Source organism: Pinus tabuliformis, chromosome 5_2 (genome assembly GCF_031772625.1).
Source record: "Pinus tabuliformis cultivar Carrire ecotype Pingquan chromosome 5_2, CPIR1, whole genome shotgun sequence".
Lineage (NCBI taxonomy): Eukaryota > Viridiplantae > Streptophyta > Pinopsida > Pinales > Pinaceae > Pinus > Pinus tabuliformis.
The window spans coordinates 334,799,079-334,811,266 of NC_142306.1; the positions used below are offsets into that span (position 1 = coordinate 334,799,079).

The 12,188-nt window shown below is 34.5% G+C and overlaps 1 pseudogene; it reads right to left on the minus strand.

Annotated features, from left to right (window-relative positions):
* Positions 1-10,954: 10,954 nt before the first annotated feature.
* Positions 10,955-11,863, minus strand: LOC149158849 (RING-H2 finger protein ATL13 pseudogene; annotated as a pseudogene).
* Positions 11,864-12,188: the final 325 nt, after the last annotated feature.

Here is a 12,188-nt window from a genome sequence, read left to right on the forward strand (position 1 = left end):
ACGGAGTACAAAAAATATTACATGTATTGAGGACTCTACACAGATCACACTTGAAAAGAGGTGGCCAATTTGATCTCTAGAAACCAAATCAGTAATCCATGCATCAAGTAGGGGCCAAGGGGTGTAATACCTAGTTCCACACTCAATCGATCTCCACTTGTATTGATGCTTTGGGAAAGCAAGGATGTAGGGATGCGCTCTAGGCAAGCAGTGTGTTGCAGGGGATTCTGGTGGAGTTAGTATTGAACGCAGGATGCAGGGGAATTGAATTCAAATTGAGCACGGCCCGAAGTTGGTGAGTTAATGGTGCGGCAATGAGTTAGGAGCATTGACGAGTTAATGCATGCAACTAGACAGTAATGGAGCAGGCGACGGATGGTAACAGAGAGGGGTTCGTCAATGTTAGTGAACTGACTGACAATGTGAACTTGGTGCTGGAATAGTGCACTTTTCGAATGACCAGAATCTCTGAAAAGTCACACTACAACCTACTCCTAATATTATGTACAGATATCAAGTTACAGTGTTTGATGGTAAAACGGTCAATTACCACATAGTTTGTTTTTAGTTTAATCTTTATTTCATTATATAGTTTGTTTGTACTTTAATATTTATTTCATTATATAGAAGATATTATAAGTTTGAGTTGTGAAATATAATTATTTTGAATTATAAATTTGATTAATTGCTACGAAATTCTCTAAAGTTCACTGGACCTCAAAATTGTTCTTAAATTCACCAAATATCAACCATGATACAAATTATATATGTAATTTCCAAAAACTCTCATCTCAAAATGGACTCTGTTTTTATGTTAATGCTAATCTATATTTGACATTAAATACGGTATTGACCTTTTACAGCGTCACTCGTTCATGCAATTAGTGTATCATGTAGGCTCATAAAGCACATTTGGAGCACTTACTGAATAATTGGTTGTATTTCAAGAGATGTAAGCAATTATCAACATTCTTTTTGTGATTCCCTTGCTTTCTATAAGATAAATATATCAACAAATAAGACCAGCACAAAATTGCATTGGAAGGATTTAAAAATATTTTTCACAAGGCTCTGGAAAGTGTATGGAGCATTACAAAGACCTAAATGCATCACTAGAAACTTATAATGACTTCTATGTGTTCTGAAAGATGTATTTAGGATGTCTACCTCTCATCTTGACTTGGTGCTATACTAAACATAGATCAAGCTAGGTGAAAAACTTTGCTCCATGAGGTTCATTAAGGAGATTATCAATAACTAGAATGGGAAATCTGTCCTTGATTGTCAACTTAATGAGATCCCTAAAATTAGGGCACATGTGCCAAGTTCCTTCTTTCTTTAACACCATGATTACTGATGATGAGTAAGGGATTGTACTGGGACATATGATGGTTGCCTCCAATAGTTCTTGAATAATATTTTCTATTTCATTCTTTTTTGCAAAACGGTGTCGATAAGAACATACATTTGGTGGTTGACTTCCTAGAATCAAGGGAATTTTGTGGTCATGCTCTCGTCAAGAAAGGGTTAAACCCTCTATTTTCTCAAAGACTTGATGATTTTTTTCAAGGATCAATTGAAAATCTAGGTGGATTATTTTTTCATATTATCCGTGACTTGTATGGAATTAAATTGGACACTAATTCGTGAGTGGAATTTATTTAACAATATATCTATACAATGGGAGTTGGATATTTCAGCGAAGCCTGCCTAAAGCCCTTGAAGGGTGTGTGCATGTCCCTCTTTAGTGATGCTAATATAGAGTTCTTTGAAATCCATTGTGATTGGTCCCAACATGCATAGTCATTCTGCCCCCAATACTCTATAACAACCACCCATGTCAATGGAAAATAGATTTGTTTTGAGTTAATAATCTTCCAACTAGATTTTGAAGTTTCAACATATTCCCCCACATTTTATCGTACCTCCATTGGAAAATCATGACTTGAAAGTTTTGCACTAGGTGTACAAAACAATGGACTTTTTTCGAGACTCTCTTGTGAATGGAATTTTGAATACTTACAAAAGGACTATAACTCTCTGATGCTTGATGTGTCCTATGACTTTTGATGTTTGTGAAGTTGAAATATCTAATAATGTAGGAAAGGATATTACAGGTTCTTTAGGAGATAATGATGGTTCAATATTTACCTAATTCTAAGTGTTGGTGTCTTCAATTTGTAATATCAGTATCTCTTAAATGGTTATGTTTTCCATCAAGGCCTAAGTAATCATATCAATTTGAAAAAATTTATGTTATTTACACCTATGACCTAGAGCATATTTTTCATCACAATTGTAGTAGAGTCCACATCTTTTACAATATGTCATTTTTGTTGGAGACAAAATTTGTACCTTAAAGAGATGAATAAGGGTTTTGCATGGTGTATTACCTTGGGAAGGACAAGTGCAAGGAATGAAGATTGGTTTTCTTATTTGCACATTAATCACCATTTTGGCTTCTAGGTCCCTCTTGGGTGCTTCTAACCATATAGTAAGTTGTTGCATTCTAACTTGCACTCGAATCTCCTCCTAAGACCACTAGTGAACAATCTTTATTGAAGGCACTTGGTAAGTTATTGCTACTTGCTCAAAGGTTGTTGCAGATTTAATGGTTGATCTAGTTTTTTGTAACTGGCTAAGTCATGCCAAACAATGAGTATCCCTCTAGAAATGTGCATAAAAAACTTTCAGATGTCTCCTTGAATGTTGGTTCCTGATGTACTACAACAACAAGATATGCAATTGCCTTTTCTAGAGTTGGTTTCAAGTATCCTAGGGGACTTTCCATATACCCTAAGGTATGTGGAAGTGATATTCAATATACTTCTATTATCTAATGCGGTACTGCTCAAAGGAATACCACCAAAGGTTATAGAGGTTTCCAACAAGGTGAACCCATGTGTATTTCCAATGTGTATTCTTCCCCAACCACAATTTTACCCATTGAATGATAGATCATTGTGTTATTTAAAGAGGTTAGAATACACATCTAAAAAAGAATAAAAAAATTGAGATTGATAATCTTAGGAAAAATATCTTAATATCACCAAAAATAACTTGTGCAAAGTAAGATTTAAGGCTAAAAATGTAAAATAATCGCAACTTTCACTATATTTCTTAAATTAGTTATTATGACCCAAATATGAAATGTCAGAGCTTTGATGGATCTAATGACACTAGTTTCACTAAAATATGTGTTCTCTATCAAATACCACTAATTTGATTGAAATATGTGCTCTCTACAAAAAAAATATCCAATTTGTAAAATACAACCTTCACAAAAAAAGAAGAAGAAGAAGTAAAAAGTGTTAAAAAATTTATCAATTTTAAATTATGAATAACTTCACTTCTTGAACTCCATTTTAGATGATTTGTCAATAAGAATTTGATTCTTAGTTTATATTTTTTAAATTATACACAAAAAGTTTAAAAATTGACCTAAATGTTGTAATCCTTCTTTTTTCCATAAAAAATCAACAAAAATAAAATGAAATCTTCCACTTTCTATGCAATAATTCTTTCACTTCATGTTGAAGAAAGAGCTTTGCTACAATTTGTAATGTAATTCACATGAAATATAGTGCAAAACCAATGAACATATTAAAAGAAAGAGAGAGAGAGAGAGCCCCAAAAAGAAAAATCTCTTTGATAATAAAAATTACAAATCTATGTTCACTTGCTTCTTCAAGAGGGTAACCTTCAAAAGCAATTCTCAAAAAAACATTACACAACCTTCTATTCCATATATATATAAACGAACCCACTTATATTGAGAGCCTACTAATTGATTTGGATCTTATTAACGAAGAGGACCATACCATTTTTACAATGAGTGGCTATTAACTAACTATTTAATAGGCCTCACACACACACACATATATATGTGTGTGTGTGTGTGGACCCACTTATAATGAGAGTCTGCTAATTAATTTGGAGCTTATTAACAAAGAGGACCATACGATTTTTACGAGTGACTATTAACTAATTATTCAATAGGCCACAAACATTTTATTTTTTTACCATGGTGAATTGGTAACTTGTTCGAATAATGTAGGCGAGGCCCAAGATCAAACCTAGTGATTGCCACTATAACACCAAGAGTATATCCAACGACCCGTAAGACAAATATACCAAGAATTAATGACTTAGCAAGAGTCAAGACTCCATAACGGTTTGGGAGCTACTCCTTGGGCCTTATCACAAGGGGCTAAAGATGTTCCCCAATGGGATTTGGAACCAAGTGGAGGAGATAACATCCCATTGGGCCAACCACTTGGTCATCTCACGAGGAGACTAATAAGCCACATACATTAATAATGTATCAAAGTGAAGGGGTTAGGATAGGACTCTGTCATTCTTTATATGAATAAGTGCCTCCTTCAATACTCATATCTCGATTAGTGCCAGTATCCTAAGTGTTGGAAAATGTAACTAGTTTTTGTATTCATAATTGTCAATGTACTCAAGTCATTATGTATATCTTACGTTACAAGAAAAAAAGGAAAGAAAAATATAATTTCAAGCATGGGTTTTATGCTCCATTTTGTTGGTCAAACTAGGTCAAGCATGTTCTTAATGCTTCTAGGGTTTGTCATGTCAAAAGATTATTTTTCTTGAGTCAAGAGAGTCCTTTTCAATTATATAAGACCCGATTGGGAAAGTTGTAACATGTAAAATTTAATGATTTTGAGTCTAAAAAGTCCCATGATCCTCCAAGCACAAGTCAGCCCTAGTCAAGGACAAGTTGGCCTAGAGAGGCTCATTCTACCTCTTGGAAAGGCTATATATAGAAGGAACTTCAACCTCATTTGACACTCACACATTCAAGTTTGATCTGCAATAGAAGGAGGATGAAACAAGAGCAAAGAGACAAGGAAAGAAGGAGAAAAGCAAAGCGAAGGAAGAAGACTTTGATTTTGGTCTCTCTCTCACATGTGCAAATTAGGGTTTCTGTTATGCTGTAGGAAGGCCAAAAATTGCAGGCCGAAATTCTGAACTTACTGCAGGTCCGAATTTCTAAGATAGAGGGCTGAAATCTGTGATTGGAACATGTTTAAAGAGAGTTGACTCTTGTTGACTCGACGCTGATTTTTGTCATCTTGGAAAGGCTTTGTTAGAGGGTTGACTTGGTGCTTGGAGGAGGACTCGATCTTGGGTTTGGGTCTTGGTTTTCTCATTTGAAGCAGATTCTTTAAGGAGAGGAGATTTTTTTGGATTTTTCCCTTGGAGGGGTTTTTCCCTAGCTTGGAGCCTAATACTTGTGTTTATTATCTTTATTGTTTTCATTCTTGATAATTGTTTGATGAAAAGATCTAATAAAGAAACATAAGAAGATAACTAAAGTTCACAAGCAATTATTAAGGTTAAGGAGAATTTGAATTAATAGTTGCTCTACTACATTCTCCAACTCTAAGCACATGTTGGGTCACTAGGCCCCATTAATGAATGTGACAATGTCACTAGTCTCAAACCTCCTGACTACTTTCTCAGTACCTTCAAAACTTTAGTATTGGAATGCACTAAAGAAAGTAGCCCTTTGACACCTTGTTTCTCGGTTACAATTGAAACTTTCTATCCAAAAACCAAAATATTACCCCTTCAAAAATTTCTTCAGATAATTTTCCAACTATACTTCTAATACATCTTCAAAATAATTTACGAGTTATATTATTCTCTATTTAAATTATAAGATTAAAAAAAAACCAAAACTAAGATTCTTCCCTCAAAAAATAATCCTCTTCACCTATGTTAATTGATTTATACAACTAAAAAAATATAAAATATAAATTTTATTGGAAAAAATATCTCAAGATACCAAAATTATATATAAATCCTCGTCATATAATATACATCATCAATGTTTGAGTACAAACTTATTTATTTGCCAGATTTTACATCTAAATTCTCTTTAATTTGGTTGATTTACATGTTATATCTCATAGTTTGGCTTGTACATGTATTTTAGGGTGAGGGATTTTTTTTTTGTTTTGGTATTGAATTCCTAAATTGTGAGATGATAATATAGATACTTTGTTTCAATACATACTTTGATTAATGTTACCAAATAGATTGAGGTGTTTTATTAAGTTTGTATTATAAAATAAAATTTAATTTGAAAAAAAGATTTGTTCAAATTTGTCTAGTTTTTGTAAAATTTATGAAGAAATTTTGGATATTTTTTTGTTCGTTGCAAAATAGAATTTAGTCTTACAAGTTACAGTCATTAAATAAAAGATAAGACATGTCACTTTTGAGGAAGTTTTAAAATTATTGGAATTTTAAGATTAGGAATCATTACACCTTTTTTATCTTTGTGGCATTTTATTTAATTATGGGCTTCCATAGCATAATTCCACATGGAGGCTTTGATCACCCAAAGCTTGTTCACCATTTTAGACTCTTCTAAAGTTATACTCTTTTAAATTTGGAAGAATTGCAAGAGAGCCAAGCAAGCATGTTCATCTTATATGTATGGATCTTAAAAAACAAGGTTATTTTAAAAAACACAACAATTAATATTGGTATTTAAACTCCTGCAATTATGGCTCTTCAATATGAAACAAAAAAGAAAAGAAAAGAAAAGTCGAACACATTTTCTTTATAGTATTATCGAGTGGGTTTCTTTGATGGTACAACTCAAGAAAAAAGATATAGGGTTGGCGGTCTTCTCAAACTAGTAGGAAACAAGTCTTACCAATATAGAATTAGTATTAGAAAAAAGTACAAATTCAAAAGTCTAAATGATTGCTTGCTAGGCATTTATGTATCTTGCAAAATTAAAAAAATATAAGATGTTTTCAAATTGTTAGTGATTCCAAATGTGTGATAGATTGTTTCACAAGTACAACTCAGTTTGAGATCTTCAATTTGGATTGTCCTACCAATATAGAATTAGTATTGAAAAAAAGTACAAAGTCAAAAGTCTAAATGATTGCTTGCTAGGCATTTATGTATCTTGCCAACTTAAAAAAAAAAAGATGTTTTCAAATTCTTAGTGATTCCAAATGTACGATAGATTGATTTGCAGGTACAACCCAGTTTGAGGTCTTCAATTTGGATTACTGTAAATCAAGGATTCTAGAGATGAAGGAAAGTTTCAAGATTATTAGTTTTCATCATATTCATTGTAAATTGAACACAACATTGGACTCTTTATCTAAAAGGGCATTGTACTTGGTCACATGTTATCTATTTTATGAAGAATTTTATAGCTACATTTTTTAAAATGCAAGCACAATTGCTCTTTTTTAAGCCATAGTCTATTTGGTGTTCTATTTTGTCTTTTTGAAAGTGTTGATGGACATAAGAAATCTCAATCCTTGTTCCTGGCAAACACTTGGTCATCTACAATTTTGGATATAGCTTTTTTTGGGTTACTTGCTCATTAGTTTAGACCACTAAGGCTTCCTAGTTTTTGTCTATTTCCTGGACAGTTTTAGCTTTCTTTTTTAGTCTGGGTTGTGTATTACTATTAATACTTGTGGATAATTACATGTAAGTCTTATGCTTATGAAACTAGACTGAATATGTATGTGCTTTATTTGATTCTATGTAAATAACAATGAAGCCAATAACACAAATATATGTTTATGGGCCTACATCATTTTTAATGTGATAAGCTAATTGCATGAAAGAGTGATTGTAGTACTGTTTGGGTCACTTGATTATTAGTTTAGACCATGAAGGCTAAATGGTTTTTGTATATTTCCTAAACAATTTTGGCTTAGTTTATACCATTAAAGTTTGCTAGTTTTTGTATATTTCTTAGAAAGTTTTAACTTGCTTTTTGAACTTGGGTTGTGCATTACTATTAATACTGTCATTGTCTAGATAGTTACATCTAAGTTTTATGCTTATAAAGGTAAATTGAATATAAATGTACTTTATTTGATTCTATATAAATAACAATGAAGCTAATAACACAAATATGTTTATGAGCCTACATGATACACTAATTGCATGAACGAGTGACGCTATAAAAAGTCAATACCGTATTTAATGTCAAATATAGATTAGCATTAACATAAAAACAGAGTCCATTTTGAGATGAGAGTATTTGGAAATTACATATATAATTTGTATCATGGTTGATATTTGGTGAATTTAAGAACAATTTTGAGGTCCAGTGAACTTTAGAGAATTTCATAGCGATTAATCAAATTTATAATTCAAAATAATTATATTTCACAACTCAAACTTATAATATCTTCTATATAATGAAATAAATATTAAAGTACAAACAAACTATATAACGAAATAAAGATTAAACTAAAAACAAACTACGTGGTAATTAACCGTTTTACCATCAAACACTGTAACTTGATATCTGTACATAATATTAGGAGTAGGTTGTAGTGTGACTTTTCAGAGATTCTGGTCATTCGAAAAGTGCACTACTCCAACACCAAGTTCACATTGTCAGTCAGTTCGCTAACATTGATGAACCCCTCTCTGTTACCATCCGTCGCCTGCTCCATTACCGTCTAGTTGCATGAATTAACTTGTCGATGCTCCTAACTCATTGCCGCACCATTAACTCACCAACTTCGGGCCGCGCTATATTTGAATTCAATTCCCCTACATCCCGCGTTCAATACTAACTCCACCGAAATGCCCTGCAACACACAGCTTGCCTAGAGCGCACCCCTACATCCTTGCTTGCCCAAAGCATCAATACAAGTGGAGATCGATTGAGTGTGGAACTAGGTATTATACCCCTTGCCCCCTACTTGATGCATGGATTACTGATTTGGTTTCTAGAGATCAAATTGGCCACCTCTTTTCAAGTGTGATCTGTGTAGAGTCCTCAATACATGTAATATTTTTTGTACTCTGTCATATGCTACAACTCTTGAAACATAAACTGGCAAGCATTTTGCATTATATGGACTTGGGAAATGGTGTATTGTCTTTTAGAACGGAGGAATTCAAAGATGTTGAAAAGGGAAATCAAAGAAGAATTGTGACTCCTTCAAAAAGATATTTCAATTCATTATGAATTTAGCCTTAAAGAGTTGTTGCCTAAAGTCAATAGGAACAACTTGAGAACAACAATAAGAGAACACCCAAGACGTGTTGTAGCAACAAGAGTGATCTTGTGTATTTTATAGGATCTTTGAGACAAAGAATTACAAAAATTCGCATCTATATTTATAGCTTTGATGTGTTTTTTCTCAAAGTTCTATCAACCTACAATACACTCCTTTTTGGCGATGCTCTAAAACATCTTTAATATAACTACATTTTTGTTTTGGCAAACTCAACAAGTTTCATAAGCAACTCAAATCTTCATACTAAACTAATTACTTCTATCTTACTTGCTCATACATATGACAATGTTTCATCTTTATTTTTGCCACAACTTGTTTATTACCTTTTCTTTACCCAAACATGAACGACTAGTAGTTTATCTAACAAATCGTCTTCTTTAACATCTCATTTTTAATCTGTCACTAGACCAACTCTTATATTGACATACAATATTTGTTTGTTTCCATATATAAATTGAACAAATATTTCTCCTTCTAAACTTAATAGCTTGACTTCTCAACATTCAACTTTTTTACCAAATTCATTTAAATTCATTTAAAACGACCCTACAAAATCATTTTTTACACTAATATGATGAAAAACAACCTGCTTCATTTTAATTCAACGGTAACATACATTTAAATTCAAAAACTAATATCATTTACTTTCATATTTGTTATAATGTACAAAACCGCATAAAAATAAATGACCACGATTATGAAAATTGGATTTTCATTGTTACTCACTATATATGCTTTTGTATAACTCATTCCACTGCCCTCAGCCTGCTGTAAACAAATTTTACATGCAGTCAACAAGAGGATAACTTTCAAATGTTTTAAACAACCAAAGCATACACTTCAATAATCGACAATAGCTATGATATGGCTGACTACTTAGTATCTAAGTCAACGCAATATAACAAAATTGTTAAAGCATTACATACAAACATATTTAATATTTTTCAGCTAACTAGAATAGAAAATTTGATGTATGATACATTGATATATTTAAAAAATAGTGCTTCAAGGCAATATAACAAATTTCTTAAAATCATTAGCTACAAAGATATTTAATATTTTTCAGATAACTGGAATCGAAAATTTGATGTACAGTATATGTAATAAATAGTGCTTTGACAGAGAGTAAGGCTTTCAAGAAGAGAGATAGTTGCAGGAATGGAAACTTTTTTTGGTGATAAAAAGTAAAATGACAAAACATGTTCGTTTTTAATACAAATCACTTTTGTTCTGCCACATACCATATTGCAGATGCAGATGGAGGAACTGCTTGTTTTTGTCTACCCTCTAACCAATTGATAGTCCTCATCCCAAAAGTTGCAGTGGCCTCGCTGGTGCTTGTTGTATAATCTGTACTGGAATTCTCCCTATCAGGTATTGGTTCACAACTTAACACACATTCAAGTTGGCCTTGGCCTTGGCCTCCCTTATAAGGCTGGCATCATCCTTCCATCCTGCAAATACTTCTGTCTCAGACATTGAGCGTCTATTGGCCCCGGTTGCCTAGGTTTGACATCACCTAATACACCTAATCTGAAAGATAAAGCTCTCCTCGAACGACCCAACTTCTCCAGTCATCCTGGTTGTTCCCCTGTATTCATTTTACGCCACCTGTTACTGTTTTTGATCTCAACCTTTCTCTCGTTTACCTCAGTCATCCTGTGACCCTCACTTTCCAGATCTATATCCATAAATGCATCTCCATCTCTCCATGTATGCGACTGATTGACCTTGATTAATGTTCTGCTCTCAGAGACAAAGTCCGGGGAAGGAGTCAGTTGGTTGTGGCTCATTTCTGCATAGTGTGGTATGCATTCTGAGAAAGCATGTCTATGCCCTGGTGTCAATAGTAGTCTAATGGCCGTTTGCCTTCTACAAGGGGCAACCGCTATGACTACGTATCATCTCCGAACGTCCCTGCTACTTCCTCGAACATTTCCTGTTTCACTCTTTCTACTATCTACGGTATTCCTAAATTTGCCAAGTTTTATAGGCATTACCATAACCTTCCCCCTTTCGTTGTTATCCTGCACCTGAAGATTACATGGCTCTTCTGGGCCTTGAGGGGCCTGAGATTGAAACTGGTTAAACCCCACTTGTTGTATATCTCCACAAAACGCCAAATGGTCCTGCAAAGGGGATTGTTCCTTAGCTTCTCTGTCTCTATTTTCATCCCCTGACTCAAATCTCAAGCCTGGACCTGCAGTGGGGAGATTTGAGAAATACTGCAGCAGACTTTCTCTACACAATGGGCAAGTGGAATGAGATAACAACCAGGTCTCAATGCATTCTAAATGAAAAGCATGGCTGCACTTGGGAAGCAAACGTATCTTATATTCTGCTTGAAACTCATGCAGACAAATTGCACAATCCGAACCTTCTTTGAGTCCCTTGACAGCCTTGTATAGAAAGACTGGTAATGCATCAATGAATGCCTGGTCAACCCCTGCGTCATGGAGATGAAACAGCTGCTGCAGTTGCCCTTCGATTGCACCTATGCCCCCTGAGCTGTTGGAGTCTCTATTGGGAGCTCTTGCCAAGTATCTGATTAAAACATGAAGACTAAAGAGAGAAAAAATGTACTCTCAGGATTATAATTATCAGAACAATGCTTGGGCTAATTTGGTTGTCATCATCGAGCTGTTTGGATGGTGGATTCACAGGATGGGAACTGAAGTCAGAAGGATAAGCTTGAGGAGGTGGGAAAAATGAGGAAGTTGCAGTACTGTAGTGGAAAACTGACCACCTTGCTGCTTCTGCTAGTGAAAACGGAATAGGCTATAGTGCCACTTTTCGGAGATTCCGGTCATCCGAAAAGCGCACTATTCTTGAAGATGCAGAGTTCGCTGTGTCGATGCTCGGTGGTGGACAGGGTGCTCGACCACAGTTGAGGATGATCACCGGAAATGCTTAGTGCGGTGAATTGGGGATTTCTGTGGTTCTGTGTGCGCGTGGAAGCAGGGGATGTTGAGATGCAGGTTGCTAGGTGCTGCAAGCAGGGGAGGGAGGGTATGGCGGTAGTTCAAAATTGAAATTGAGCGCGATAACATTAATGCAGGCGGCGGACGGTAACGGAGGCGAGCTAAGCGGACGGTAACGGAGAGGGGTCCCGGCGATGTCAGCTGATTGACTGAG